Raw genomic sequence first — 16,557 nt, 5'->3', positions numbered from 1 at the left:
ACTTCAACATGACAACGCGCCACCACGTGACGTCTTCATCAGAGCACAGCAATTATCGATATCAGAGATGGGCCGACATTTGTGTGTGCGTGTGAATTCCTAAGGGCCCAAGCTGCTGGCATCGTCGGTCCTTAGACTTACACACTACTTAAACTAACTTATGCTAAGAACAACACACACACACACACGTGCCCGAGGGAGGACTCGAACCTCCGGCGCGAGGGGCAGTGCAATCCATGACATGGCGCCTCAAACGGCGCAGCCACTCCGCGCGGTCCGGTCGGAGTGGCCGTGCGGTTCTAGGCGCTACAGTCTGGAACCGCGAGATCGCTACGGTCGCAGGTTCGAATCCTGCCTCGGGCATGGATGTGTGTGATGTCCTTAGGTTAGTTAGGTTTAAGTGGTTCTAAGTTCTAGGGGACTGATGACCTCAGAAGTTGATTCCCGTGGTGCTCAGAGCCATTTGAACCATTTTTGAACTCCGCGCGGCGGGTCAATATGTCACAATTAAAAAATGGGTTAGGTCTCTTTGCAGTTGAGCAGTCAGTTTTTTGCGATACAGAAAATATCTCAAAGCATTTTTTTGATTGATCCGTTGGTCTGATGCAGAGGAGATTGTGTGTGTGTGTGTGTATGTGTGTGTGTGTGTGTGTGTGTGTGTGTGTGTGCCCGAAACGTTAACTGCCTATTTATATAAGATAAACATTATTTTTAAGGAGTCCTCCATGATAGTGAAACGTGTAGGCTAATAACGCTGAATAATGCTGAAAATTTAAGTGAAATGGGAATTTGTTCACAATTGCCACGTCACTGATGTATTGCTTTTAACTATTATGTTTATCACAGTCAATACTCGCGTAAATTGGTTAATGGCTGTATCAGTTTTGACTGACTAGTCATTATCAGTAACCGTATACAAAATAGGAAACAATGAAGTATACATACTTATAATGACATTTCATTAATACATAACGCTAATACCTAACTACACTTCATAAAACTTATAAGTGATTCCACAAAAATTTCTTAATCAATGGCTGTGTCGAAGACGACTGGAAATCTACATTTCTATGGCGCTCCTACTGGAGAACGCACTGTGGAAACCCATTTGTGTCCTTATGCATCCAGACGTGGCTGTGAAATCGTTTCCCTTTCTTTTGTGTACACTATTTAAAACTGTGTTAACGTAAAAGGATACACAAAAGTGCTTTTAATAACTTAAAGCTGCCTAAAGTTATTTGATAATGATCCAAAATTGTTTAAAATAGGTTTACAGCTTCTCCACATATATGGTGGGAAAGGCAGCGAAGTGCCTGCTGAATGATGCTGGCGTCAATTGCTATGAGACCGCCATTACGTTGGACTGCAGAATGTTGCAGGGCTACGATATAATGTTAAATGATGAAGACGGGAATCCTATTTCTATATACGTGATATTGCTATCACACCTAAACGAACAAAAGTTACGGCACCAAAGGTACCCCGAACACACCGGCGTCGGTGGCTGGAGCGCTGAATGTGGGACCAGCCGCTCACCTTCGCCCCAGTGACCCGGGACTGGTACTGCCAAGGCTGGCCTGGCCAACCTCTCCTGTCGCCGGTGCCGTCTCCTGCGCTACAGCTACAGCTGGCTCAGATTGGGAGAATGATGGCCCTCGGCATCCAGTCCCTGCGCAGAGGGCGAAAATCCACGTACCTCTGTTGCAGAGAGCAGTGTCTACATCAAGCCTATTTTATGCACAGTTAATTAAATTTTATGTCGTCGTTTTCAAGTAGGTAATGGTGTAGCTCTCTCGATAAAAACCATTACGTACCTCAAGGACAAGCAAGTGTTATTAACCAGACTACTATACTGCAGTACACTTCCAGCACTTTTCGAAGATTGTAGACTTCTTGAACTAAAGGAATTTTTCGGTGGCATTTTCGTAACTACTTTATCGTTAATTCATGTCCCTTTCATTAAGCAATGTGTCCACACTGATAAGAGTGATTGTCATTTGTCGAGGAAATAATGAAGAATGGGATATAACCCGTCGTCTTTGACCAATGACGTCACAAGTTACCCCAGATGATGTATTCAAATTCAAATGGCTCTGAGCACTATGGGACTTAACAGCTGAGGTCATCAGTCCCTTAGAACTACTTAAACCTAACTAACCTAAGGACATCACACACATCCATGCCCGAGGCAGGATTCGAACTTGCGACCGTAGCGGTCGCGCGGTTCCAGACTGAAGCGCCTAGAACCGAACGGCCACACTGGCCGGCCAGGTGATGTATTGCACAGATTTAACAGCATAGACGAATGTTGAGAAACAAAGGAATGTGGGACAGAGAAACCAGATGGTGGACGTATATCACGTACGTCCATATTTCGAACGTAATTCTAGGTATATCGTAGTCTTCGGTTGACTTTTTCTCAACTGAAGAATAAGATACTTGTGAAAACAAAGGAGGGGGGGGGGGGGCAGAAGTAATGTTAATATGGACTACCTCAGTTGACATGCATTAGTTGTATCCCGAACTTCAGTTGATCTGTATAGGTTAGGATACAAATTTAACATATGTCGATTTTCTCTCCTTCTCTAGCTCTAGTATCTTATTCTTCAGTTGACCTATGTGGGTCAACTGAAGTACGGGATAAAAGCTTTGCAGTTGTCACTTTTTTCGCCTTCGCTAGTACTACTATATTTTACAGTCGATACTAATGCTATCGAAGCGAACGTACCGACATACGTAAAATTTGCATCCCTTACTTCAGCTGACCTATATAGATCAACTGAAGAATAGGATATTAGTGCTAGCGAAGCTGAAAAAAAAGTTACAACTGTAAGATTTGTGTCCCGTACTTCAGTTGACGAATGCAAAGACAACGGAGAACAATATAACATAAAAATAAGACTCTAAACTTAGCATACACAAACTCCGCCCGGAAAAAACATTACCTAGCATAAGAAAATGAAGAAAGATGCAACAAACCGAAAAACTCCAAATTAATACCGGAATCGTCCCCCAAAATCTACCCTTTTCCCTAAGTATCGTATACCCCCACTCCCCATCCCAACATGAAATACATACAATTACCCAACATGTTTAAGAAAACAAAAGGGGAGTATGTATCCGGTATACTTTGCCTCCAAGAATATTCATCTAAATGGCTCTGGAGTGTCGAAATGCGTCGTTTTACCCTCCATACAACAGATTTTATGGCTCCCCGATAACACTCTATACTACAGATACAAGCCTCATAAGCTGAACTTCTGATAGCTGAATGGTCAGCGTGACGGACTGCCATCCTAAGAGGCGCGGGTTCGATTTCCGGCTGGGTCGTCGATTTTCTTCGCTCAGGGACTAGGTGTTGTGTTATCTTCATTTCATCCCCATCCGGAGTGCAGGTCGCCCAATGTGGCGTCGAATGTAGTAAGACCTGCACCAAGGCGCCGGAACCTGCCCCGTAAGGCGCCTCCTAAACCCTCATTTCATTTAAGTGTTATGATACACCACAAGGTGCTGAACGCCTCTATTCCCCAATCCTTATAGGAAGAAAACCCATCTGAAATTACAACATAACCTTCGGCCAAATAATCCTTAATTAATTAAATCAAAACTTCGTTCGATTAGGAACCACTCTGAAAACAACGTCGAAATTACCGCTCCCCCAAACTTGCAATCCCACCGCAGGTTCCCCCCTTTTGCACTCCGTTTCCCCAAAAGCGGATTCATCAGTTTCGACAATGCCCCCCTCCCCAAAGGTCCCCCTATACTTTACATAGTCCCCACAGGCTTCACTACAAAAAGAATACCAATCAAGACCGGCACGCTCAGTGACACAACATTCATGTACACGCAACCACACAACGTACTTCAAACACCAACGATATGTGATTTTCATGATAACTTTCAAGGCCAGCTTCGACTTCTCAAACCATGTTCCTCTTCGAACAGAACGCCATAATCGATCTTTGGTACACCTCCATATGTATAAACCATGAATGCGATGCGCTGACACACTCATCACGCCCATATGTTTGCCGCACTCACGACATCGAACATAATCGGCAGTAGGACCACATAATTGCAAAAACCGAATGGTTGACAACTTATCTACACCTAAAGCCTCCTTCAAGTCGTCCATGTTCATGGGAATAAATAAATCCATATCTACAGACGAAAACCAAAAAGGAAAATATGTCCATAATGAAAAAAAATTCTTCAAAAGTGTTTCAAACTCACTATGAATGAAAATAAGTTGCTAAGGAATTGGAACGAACAAATGATTTAAATTAAGACAAACGACAAAAATCGTACACAGTATCTAGCCCCGTCTCTGAAAAACACATTCATTTTTTTCAATTCACAATGATGACGTTTCGCCACCAAAGATAAACGGTATGTTATCTATGGCTCGAAAATAACGAGATCAATATCTACGACTAAAACACGACGTCATTGATCAAAGCCCACGGATTATATCCCGTTCCTCCGTTGACCCTTTGTCGGAATATTTGATGGATACGGGTTTGGTCGTGATAGCGGCAGATGTAGAGAAGAAGGCCTTCAAATTAATATTAATAAAATAAGTCATAAAAGTTCTACAGAGCTTAATATTCCAAGGAAAACACTAGAGCGAAAAATGAAAACCGGTTGTGATTGAAAAACTGCCTTGGGTCTAGGCCCCTGTTTTTGTATAGTCAATTAGGAACGATTTGCCTGCCTAAAAAAAAAAAAGAAAAAAAGCAAGACTACGCGTGTCCTTTCACAAGCGCCAGTATACGGATTTTAGCTTATAATTTTTCAGTGCACCTTCGCTAAAACATAACTTTAATGTTGAAAAAGGTAAAGCAGGTAAAGAATGATCTCAAATAATTTTGCCCCCACAACTTACCTGTAACTAGTAGATCAATAATAATGTGTTAAGATTATTGGATACTCTTTTAATACGATATCGTCTGTTTTTAAAGCGTTTTGTCAGCTGTAAATCTATCCCTTGCACTGTGGCCATCTAATCCTGATACACTAATGAAATGGCCAACTGTTACATAATTCAAAAACAATTCGTAGTTAGTTTGAGATTTTTTCTAACTTTGCAAATGAAGTGTTTTTTGTTTTTTATTAATATAAAGCAATATCTGTACATTTTCTTGTTTTATGTGTGTTAGGGTCTGATACTGGTATCTGAAAAAATCATGGCCATCTATCCCTTTTTTATACTATAACGCTATTGTTTCCAAAGCACGAGTTTCATGTCATCATCAAACGTTAAGAGTTCTTTCATGTTTGCCAACCTATACTACTGAACTAGCAAACTATAAAGCATTCAGTCAACTAAGGTATATACTCTTGATAGTTGTCAGAAGTCAACATTGATGACAATGACCAAAAACAGAACCAGTCGTAGATAGTTTCCTTGAAAAAATGCTGAGCTTCATCATCTAGCCACTGTCAAGAGGGTGAAGTTTATAATACGAAAATCCACGTTAGTCTGTGCGAATCACAGTTTTCCTGCCACAGAAGTTTATGAAACTTATTAGCAGTTTAAAACAGTGTCCAGACCGGGGCTCCAACCCAGGAGAAAGTGGAAGTGAAGCTGTTAGAAAGGGTCGTGAGTCGTGTTCTGGTGGCTCAGTTCGTAGAGCACTTGCCCGTGGAAGGCAAAGGTCTTGGGTTCGAGATCCGGTCCGGCACATAGTTTTAATATTCCAGGAAGTTTCATAGAAGCGCACACTCAGCTGAAGAGTGACGATTCATTGCGGAGACGGAAGTATATGACATCTAAAGGTCACTGAAAGAAATGTGTCATTTTGTCGCAGAAGAAAACCGCCATTTTGTACTGGACTTTACAATATTAAACATCGACGACGAGGTCATTGCAGATGGAGCACAAAATAGGGAAGGGTAAGTAAAGTACAGCGGCCGCGTTAGTTTCAAACGAACATCTCGAGCGGCATTTGCTTTAAATGATTCAACGAAACCACGAAAGAACTAAATCCGGGTGGTAGCACGAGTCTGAACAGCCTTCATCACGAATGTGAATCCAATGTTGTACCACTGTGGCGTCATGGTCGGTAAACGTCTCTGGCTGGATATCATTGGACAAGAAGCCAAGGAAATCTTAATGGGAAAACGTGTCACCTCTATACACGGTGTCATCTCGTTGTTGACACGTAGAATTGTATGCGTATGGGAGAAACATTGGTCGGGAGTGCTTAACAACTCGCTCAAATAGGTTAAATCAACGACCCACACATATTATACTTTCTTCTGATTAAGCAAGCGACGTCGTTTACTCGTGTCTAAATAGCGTATTGCAATATAATATTCCTTGTCTAGTGAGAAGACGCACCAGTAAATGTATTTCTGTTTAGCATGTTTTAACTGAAGGCGTTCCTATGATGTTACAACACCCCATAAATGGCTTACCGCCTGATTTACCTTCTGTTGTATCTAAGATAAATTTCGTGTGTGTTGTGTTAGACCTACAACTTAAATTTGGTTTTCAGAGTGGCTGTTACATTTACTTACTTAGTACTTTATCAGCCAGTAGTGTGTTTCGACCTACGGTTCTACGTTTTTTTGTTGTTGTCTAAGTGACATTAATTCATTTTTCTGCTACTAATTCGTAGCTATTTTGTAGCGAGAACTGGACGTATTTGCTAGACAGGGAGGCATTCCGTTTTTCTCGCTGGGAAGGGGCTAACACGATGTGGTCTCACTTTCTCGTTTGTCAACGGAAGGTAGTTAGTGAATATCATCATGAGAGGCGAGCCGCATCAGGGAGATGGCCAGTTTTGGCAGATATGGAGCTGTGGCCTGCTGCGTGATTTTGTGAACATAACCGGCACCTGTCCTCACTGAGAGCACACACCATGCCGCTATTGCCTCCCGCAGAGAATTATAGAGCGTGACATTTTTGCCTTTTCTGCGCAAACATCACAGGGTGAGAACCCACAGCGCCGTCCGGTCATCGTGAGAAAGTCTGTTCCATTTGCGGAGAAAAACAATCTTGTGTTTGTTAATGTATATTTTTTACGTCAAGATTGGGAAGTTTCCGCTGCGTTCCCTTGTTTTTTTTTCGTGAAATAAGCGGAATTCTCGTCCGCTATATTGACAATAGCACTGAGAGGTTTCTTCCACGTAGAGCGGTTTTGAAAGCAGAGAATTGAGGAGGGAGAACTAAGATTCGTGGCTATTCGTGTCTCAGCTGCAGAATAATGCTGATGGGCGCAAGCTTTGCGGATTTTGGGGAAATGTAAGTGCCAATGTGCGGTAGTTCTGAGCAGCTCGCTGCTTACTTGTTCTTATTTGACTTTTAATGTCCGATTTTGACTCATTAACTTCGGATTCGTGAGCTGCCCAGGTAAGGATATCTTGCTGCGATTTCTCCGTGCGGTCTTCCATATAATTCGATGCCTTCACTCAGGATACGCGTCATTTTGTGTAAATTCAATGAGGTTTTTAGAGAACTTTGCTCTCTGTCAACTTGTGAATTGTTTCCATCTATCAATTAGAGCAAATAAAAATCCGTTATAAGGAGACTTCACTTAAATTTCGAGATACTTTGCTTATCCTACAGCTGTTCCATGATTACGCGATCCAGTGACAATAAACGTAACCTGTTGTTGACCTACGTTTTTTATTCTCACTGTGACGGTGTTACTGTTGTCCACAGCGACCGAACTCAACTATCCGTTGCTTGTTATTCAATGAAGGTAACGAGCATTGCACTCGCTCATCTTGTATGATTATAGATTTGTTTTTGATCAAGGGAAAGTTGGGTCGGTTTCCCGTAGGATTGTAACTTTGCTGTGGGTTGTTTCATGGTCACTTGGCTAACGACCTTGCAGAGTTCAACGTACTAAGCAATACAATTTTATAGCAAGGTCATAATTATCATAGTGCAGAACACGCTGCCCCCCAAAAAAGTGAAAAAAAAACCACACATCTTTCAGTTGGCGTATTCTTTTTTGTCTTTTTAAAAGGATTGATTGTATTGGTACCTGAGGATGAATGTATGTGTGAATGTCTGTGAAGTTGGTTGAGAGAGGATGAGGTTTTAATTATTATTTTAAGCTACCAAAGTTTGCGTTATGGATATATTAACGACGTTTGCTATAGAATGTTTTAGTAAAGGTGCTAATAAGAGTCCCGCTTAGCGCCCATTACCTGTCATCGTCGTCATCTTCATCTCCACCACCACCACCACCACCCCCACCACTATCACTTCTATTTGGGAGATCAGCTTGAAGCACAAACTGGTGATGGATCGTGTCTTGTGGTATGAACTGACAGGAAACATGCGCATCCAGCATCGCGACGTTTGCCAGCTCTTGCAAGTGCCAGAAGACAGAGGAACAGCGTCTATTCACTCTCTGTTGAAGTTACATGGTTACAGCTTCTGGCTTTCGACACCTAATAATGCATGTCTTCTCTGTTCACATTGCAGGAGCAGATCACGTGATCGTATTTTCTAAAATATCCTTTTACTTTGCTGTGCTAGAAAATAATTTCCTGCTGATGGCCCATGCTGTTGCCTCTGGAACTTGGAACACCCTGGCATCCTACGAGAGGAGTGGAAGCGACACTATCGGCAGAAGATCATGCCGTGCCTGAGTTAGCACTCAGCACACACCTGCCGAAATGTAAGACAAATTTATGCGTATCTTTCTGATAAACAATCACCATCTGGTGGATTTTGGGAAACACGAATTACGTCGTCTCGACGTCAGGTGTTGCCTGTATAACGGCCTAATGAAATGAGAGCGTTCCGTAAACACGTCTAATCTGACATCAATACTTTATATACCGCTGAAATAAGAAAAAGTTGTATCGAAGTCTTGAGTTCCTGTCTGTTGTAATCTGACAAGAAAGGTCCCTGTCAATAAGCGTTCGCTGCCGAGAGAGGGCTCTCGGCGAGAAACCAGTTTAAGGCGTTCGTCAAGTTATCGTTCACCGTCTCGTTTCAGCATAGCTTGTTAGTCAGGGCTTAAAAGCATGGAGCAGAACAGTCACTCGATGTCGTGAGTCCAGCCTCGCGTCTACGAATTTAAAGCTCAGTTCAACACACAGATTTAACCTAATTAATTTGACTCTTCCCGCGCGTTAATTTAGTAAACATCTTCACGTTACGATGAACCAGTAGTGCTTGTCCGACAAGGAGCTGCACTGCGCTGCAATGAAGGGTGCACGTGAAGTGAATCGCCAATAACTTGCAAATACTTTTAAGACACTACAAAATAACGTGCATTCTCAAAGGTACTAAAGAAATACGAATTTAGCCCAGTTATAAAATTTCTGGTTTCCCGTAACACTTCACAGGAGTATCTACATATCCCGCCAACATGGACACTGACGCAATGCAAAATTTGTGATAGCTCTTCGTACTTTCTTAGCTACACGGGTGTTATCGTCTTGTACTTGTCGTTCATTGTACCTGCAATGTGACAAGAAATTAGCTGTTAAAACACTAACTTTCAGAAGCCCCCTTTAATGACACACTAATGTCTTGGATTTCGCTAACAATGACACGATAACGTCGCAGATAACAGACTACTCAAATCAGTCAATGTTGTTTCTAGGTGACAAACTAAGTTAAAGGAAGACGGACTGACGGAGAAGGTAAGAGTGTGCGCTTGACTAGGACTTCAATTCAGATCATGTCTCATAACTACTGCACGTCTGTTTCTTTGTTATTTTCGTTGCTCGATTTAGTATGTTGAGTATTAAAACGCTGATTATTTGGGCAGTTTATTCATTTCAGCTAGTAACAGCAAATGGACTTTTCGATAATCACGACAGGAGGTGGTATATTCGAAAGAGGTCTGGAGACAGTGGTAGATGTAAGCTATACTACATAAAAGTGAGAAAGAGATAATAGAGTGTAAGACATATCCAGGAGCAGGCAGCCTAAGATGAAATTTAGTGATGATGAAGAATAGGCTGAAGTTTAAGGGAATATCAAGAAGAATCAGTGGCTAAAGAAGAGGAATTCTGAAGTTTTGGGGAATGATGATGAGCTTTTGAAATTCTCTGAGGCAGTAGATAAAGCGGTAATTAATATTACAGCAGAAGTTCAGATGAAGAGGAGTGGACATCCCCACAAAGAGTAATGGCAGAAGTTGGCAGTTACGGTTACAAAGAAGGTAAATGCGAAAAAGTCTTGCGTAACAGGAAAACAGTATTTCAATTGACTGACAGAAGAAGTAAATACAAAAATATTCAGTAAAAGAAGGGAGTACAGTAATGTAGCTCACATAGGACTGAAATAAATACGATTGGCAGCGGAGCGGAAGCTAAATGCCTGCAGGAAAAATTGAAGAAATTGAAGAGGAAATTGTTGTCGGGAAGACTGATTGAGCATATACAAAAGGAAAAACGACTTTCGGTGAAATTAAAACAAATATTAACATTAAGAATGCAATCAGGATTATTTGCGTTGTTAAATACAGAGGAGACAGCGGAGGAGTAGGTTCAGTGCATCGAAGATCTGATGACGCGACAGTTAAAGAAATGGGTGTTGCCATGGAAGACATAGCGGATCCAGTAGTAGTGTTGGAAGCTGGAAGGGCTTGTGATAACGTGTGACCAAATAAATCTAACAGATACATAACATTCCCTTGGAATTTCTAAAATTGCTAGGGTAAATGACAACTAAACGGTTATTGAAGCTCCTATATAGAAATTTGGAAATTTTTGGTACGGTCTTATGGGACCAAACTGCTGATGTTCTCAGTCTCTAATTCTACACACTGCTTAATCTAACTTAAACTAACTTACGCTGTGGGTAACACACACACTCATGCCCGGGGGAGGACTCGAACCTCCGATGTGTGGGGGGGGGGGGGGGGGGGGGGGAGCCGCACGGGCCATGACAAGTCACTCTAGACCGCGCGGCTATAGGACCTATGGCGATATAGAAATACCATCGGACCTTGGGAATAATATGATTCACACCACCCGAAGCAGTTGAGCGCCCCACAAACCAAACATCATCATCACATACTACGAAGACAACAAGGGCAGATAAATGTGACAACTATTACACAATCTGCTTGACACCTGTTGCACTCGAGTTGCTGACAAGAGTAAGGTATACAAAAGTAGGCAGAAAATGAAATGATAATTAAATCAAGACAGGCGTCGATATACAGGGTGAGTCACCTAACGTTACCGCTGGATATATTTCGTAAACCACATCAAATACTGACGAATCGATTCCACAGACCGAACGTAAGGAGAGGGGCTAGTGTAATTGGTTAATGCAAACCATAAAAAAATGCACTGAAGTATGTTTTTCAACACAAACCTAGGGTTTTTTAAATGGAACCCCGATAGTTTTGTTAGCACATCTGAACATATAAACAAATACGTAATCAGTGCCGTTTGTTGCATTGTAAAATGTTAATTACATCCGGAGATATTGTAACCTAAATTTGACGCTTGAGTACCACTCCTCCGCTGTTCGATCGTGTGTATCTGAGAGCACCGAATTACGTAGGGATCCAAAGGGAACGGTGATGGACCTTAGGTACAGAAGAGACTGGAACAGCACATTACGTCCACATGCTAACACCTTTTTATTGGTCTTTTTCACTGACGCACATGTACATTACCATGAGGGGTGATGTACACGTACTCACGTGGTTTCCGTTTTCAATTACGGAGTGGAATAGAGTGTGTCCCGACATGTCAGGCCAATAGATGTTCAATGTGGTGGCCATCATTTGCTGCACACAATTGCAATCTCTGGCGTAATGAATGTCGTACACGCCGCAGTACATCTGGTGTAATGTCGCCGCAGGCTGCCACAATACGTTGTTTCATATCCTCTGGGGTTGTAGGCACATCACGGTACACATTCTCCTTTAACGTACCCCACAGAAAGAAGTCCAGAGGTGTAAGATCAGGAGAACGGGCTGGCCAATTTAAGCGTCCTCCACGTCCTATGAAACGCCCGTCGAACGTGTAGCTCACCCCTCATGGTAATGTACATGTGCGTCAGTGAAAAAGACCAATAAAAAGGTGTTAGCATGTGGACGTAATGTGCTGTTCCAGTCTCTTCTGTACCTAAGGTCCATCACCGTTCCCTTTGGATCCCTACGTAATTCGGTGCTCTCCGATACACACGACCGAACAGCGGAGGAGTGGTACTCAAGCGTCAACTTTAGGTTACAATATCTCCGGATGTAATTAACATTTTACAATGGAACAAACGGCACTGATTACGTATTTTTTTATATGTTCAGATGTGCTAACAAAACTAACGGGGTTCCATTTAAAAAACCCTAGGTTTGTGATAAAAAACATACTTCAGTGCATTTTTTTATGGTTTGTATTAGCCAATTACACTAGCCCCTCTCCTCACGTTCGGTCTGTGGAATCGATTCGTCAGTATTTGATGTGGTTTACGAAATATATCCAGCGGTAATGTAAGGTGACTCACCCTGTATATCAACGGGGACAGCTGAAAATGTGTGCCCCCACCGGGACTCGAACCCGGGATCTCCTGCTTACATGGCAGACGCTCTATCCATCTGAGCCACCGAGGGCACAGACGATAGAGCGACTGCACGGATTTATCCCTTGCACGCTCCCCGTGAGACCCACATTCCCTACTTAATGTCCACACACTACATTCGTAGTGCCCCTGCCCATTACACTCATTACTCGCGGTAGACAATCTTACCGAGTCCCGTAAGAGTTCGGGCAATGCGTGTGCATCCGCACAGAAGAATAAGGTCAATGGCCGGTTAGCCTTAACTACATGAAGACGGTATCCGTTCTTTCGGACATGTCCGAAAGAACAGCTACCATCTTCATATAGACAGAAAATTGTGGATCTATAAAATAATGATCAGTTTTGCTTCAAGGAAGACAGAGACACAAGAAAGGCGCTCTCTGAGGCTGCACTCGTTATCAGAGTCAAGACTTACGAAAATACATTTCCGTAGGATTCGTCGAACTAGAAAACATGTTCTTCAGCGTAAAGTAGTTCTAGTTGTTTGAAATTCTCAGAAAAATAGATGTATACTAGAGGGAGATGGTTAACCTGTAAGAGAACTAAACGGGAACAATAAGACTGAGAGACCAAAAGAGAAGAGCTCAGATTAAAAATGAAGTAAGAGAGCGAGGCAGTGTTTTTCCAGTACTGTACAACCGTAAGTAACTGACGGAAAGGAGTGAGTAGGAGAAGGGGTAGAATGGTAGCTTCTGCTACACAAAAGGGAGCCATAGGGGTTAAAACTATAGGGGAAGACAGAAATTGGAATGCGTCCTACAAATAATCGAGGAAGTTTGGTGCAGGTGGTACTCCTGAGGTGAACAGATAGGCGCAGGAGAGGAAGTAGTGGCAAGACTCATCAACACAGCTGCAAGTCTGATGAATAATACCCGCCAATCCCTCACCTGCCCTGCAAAGCTTATCGGTTGACTTCAGGGGAGACGAGGGTCGGATTTACTCTGAGAGCCCGCACGTGAATATACAGGGTGAACCAGAACTCTACCGACTAACTTTCAGAATTTATTCAAGAATACTTCCTGAGTATTTTAGTGCAGGGGACCAACGAACTCGGGCTGCTCCTTACAGAATTATAGCATTTCGTCGGCTGTCTTGCCTACCCTACAACACTCTTTCAACCTTCCAAACTGTTTCTGACCACCCTTTATATGAGAGAGGGTAGGGTGGAGGGGGGGGGGGCGGAGGAGGTTACTGAGATTGCCTGTGTGGGTTTAAAATAATTATTCATTTGTGCCGTTACTGAGCAATGTCGGCAGCTCTCCGAAGTTCATTACATAAATGGAAAGCTGGTTACTACGTCATAATCAGTAGTAAAAGTAATAAAAGTTGCTTCACACTATAGACCAATCCAAGGCGAACGACTGATCTCTGTCGGGACCGTGGACGGTTCTAGACAATGAGTGATTTTACGTGCCTGCACGGCAGACAGACAGCAATTAAGATCTCGGCGCTCAGTTAGCGAAATGCCAAGTTGGAACAACGGACAGAGCAAGGCGTGATCTATCAGTACACAAAGTTCTGAGCGTAGTGTTTGCCGTGCAGCTGCATCTGGTGGGTGGGTGGACGGGGTGGGGTGACGGTGGTGTGGGGAGAGGTCGGTGTCCGTGTGTGGATTACCCACTAAGGAAAGCTTCTCCTGTGTACGGAGACCTCTGGGAACAGTTACCATCACTAAAGATTGCGTTGTTACTGAAGATTATATTCGATGAAGCTAGCGGGACTCACTACAACAAAGCGAATGCAGAAAACAGATGTAATACAATAATACGAAAACCGGACACAACTTTAGCTCGTTCATTTATAATTAACATACGAATATCAAGAATTTTTTATCTGTTTTTTATTTCGATCTTTAGTTTATTACGATATTGGCATGGGATCCCTATCAAATAGGATTAACAATAGACATCAAAAAAGTCCAAAGAAGCACAGCTCATTCTGTATTATCGCGAAATAAAGGAGAAAGTGTCATGGAAATGATAAATGAGGTGGATTGGCGAACATTAAAACAAAAGCGTTTTGCGTTGTGGCGAGATCTGTTCACAAAATTTCAGTCATCAACTTTCTGCTATGAATGGTAAAATATGTGATTGTCGCCAATCTATACAGGGAGAAATAATTATCGTAATAGAATAAGAGAAATCAGACTTCCTACAGAAAGATTTAATTGCCATTTTTCCCACGCCCTGTTAGAGAGTGGAACTGTAGACAGATAGTCTGAAGCCAGTTCGAAGAACTCTCAGCGAATTGCAGCGTAGTAGATGTAGATTGTCTTTGGACTGAGTGTTCGAATCCAGATGTGGTGTTTATTTTGTCTTGTTCGGTATTAATAGGTGTACCTCGGAGCTAATCTTGTAGTAGATCACACTTCCACTGGCTGCAGCGTAACTCTTTCAATATAGCAACGCGGATTTACGTAACGTTTTCATCTTATTTTTCCTCGTCAAGTATTCTTTACTATCGATTACGCGCTCACTTGAGCGGTTTTATTCCCGCCCCCGTCTCACGTTCAGTTGTCTTGAAATAAATGAAAACAGAGAAAGCAGGTAGATAGAGCGGACACAAAGAGATGCACACTCACGTTTTTGTAGCAGCTTTCATGACATAAAAACGGTGAGTTCAAAAAATACGATGGCGTGGACTGCACTGACTATCAGCCTATTCAATTATGTTATAGTTAAGTGTAAGTAGCACTATGATTGCGGCATGTCATACTGTCCTAGATATACTTTAAAGCACAAGCATTCAGAGAGCGTCCAAGTGAAATATGTTCCTACATGACAGTGGTGCGCTTTGGAGCTGTATGCTGTTAAGTAGGCGTTGTTGTTTAGTAACCTCTTTCCATGAGATCAGACGGATAGAGCAGATTACGTCACAACCCGAGAAATTTCGGGCTCTGCTCTATCTTTCGATCGCCCCGCGATCTAGCAGCTTCTGTTGGTACTGTCTCTACGACGTGTCTTACGTTAGAGTTTTTAATGTACTTGGATTTTAATAACACAATTAACTGTTACACGCTGACTGCAAGCAGTTTTAGGATTCAGGTTATGCGAGTGTGGTTTGACAAGCCTAGTAAATTTCCATGAAGACTGGGACTTTTTTGTTGCGCCTTCATGGTTGGTAAACTTGATTATTCCAAGGATCATATAAAGAATGTCAACAATGTACAGCTTACAGTTCATTGTTGACAGCTGTCTCAATTAGTCAGTGTGTCAACTGCGAATGAAAATGCAGAAAACCGGATTTACTGCTGTTATTAAACATTTTCATATGAAGGGTCGTACTACCGCGCAAATCAAAACATAACTGGAAGTTCACGCAGACTCTGCACCTTCACTGAAAACCGTTTACTTTTGGACTAATGAATTTAAAAGTGTTCGTACAAACATCGAATACGAAGCGCGCTCCAGATGTCGAATTCGGGTCACCGCGAAGAAAACCATTAACGAAATCATTGGCGAGGCAAAGCAAGACCGCCAAATAAAGATTTGTGAGATTGCTGAGGACGTAGGCATCTCCCCTGCGCAAGTGCATGATGTCCTGCAAGGCGATTTGGCTTCAAGCTGTGTATGAGGAGGGTTCGGTGATTGCTCAAAGTCGACCAAAAGAGCATCCGGCACAACCTTTCAACACAATGTCTGCGGATTTTTAATGGCAATGTGCAACACTTATTGCGCCTATATGTGAATGTTGTTGAAACCTGCATTCATAATTACTCACCAAGAGCCAAAACGGCAGGCAAAACAGTGGAGAAAGGCTGGTGAAACGGTAGCCAAGAAAGCGAAAGACCATTTGGTCATCTGGTACGGTGATGGTCATTGTTGTTTTTGGGATTCCCAAGGAATAAAACTAAAAGATTACTTGGAAAAAGCCAGAGCTATAACTGGACTCTATAACGCTTCATTGTTGGACAGTCTGAAACTTGCGCTGGTTGAAAAAATCCGAAGTTTGTCACGTACAGAAGTTCTGTTTCATCAGGATAACGCACCACCCCACAAATCAACGAGAACAATGGCGGAAGTGCGTGACCGGGTCTTTAAAGT

General features: G+C 42.5%; 1 protein-coding gene and 1 non-coding gene across 3 annotated transcripts in view; both read right to left on the bottom strand.

Annotated features, from left to right (window-relative positions):
- The window catches only part of LOC124588712 (extracellular sulfatase SULF-1 homolog), a 792,368-nt gene that overhangs the window by 577,417 nt on the left and 198,394 nt on the right, over positions 1 to 16,557 (bottom strand). The gene's annotated exons all lie outside the window — the stretch shown is intronic.
- Positions 12,472 to 12,546, bottom strand: Trnat-ugu. The gene has a single exon. It is a non-coding gene; the product is annotated as a tRNA-Thr (tRNA).

Source organism: Schistocerca americana, chromosome 2 (genome assembly GCF_021461395.2).
Source record: "Schistocerca americana isolate TAMUIC-IGC-003095 chromosome 2, iqSchAmer2.1, whole genome shotgun sequence".
In the NCBI taxonomy this organism is placed as follows: Eukaryota; Metazoa; Arthropoda; class Insecta; order Orthoptera; family Acrididae; genus Schistocerca; species Schistocerca americana.
Note: the sequence above shows the minus strand (reverse complement) of the source record. Positions and strands in the feature narration are given on the sequence as shown.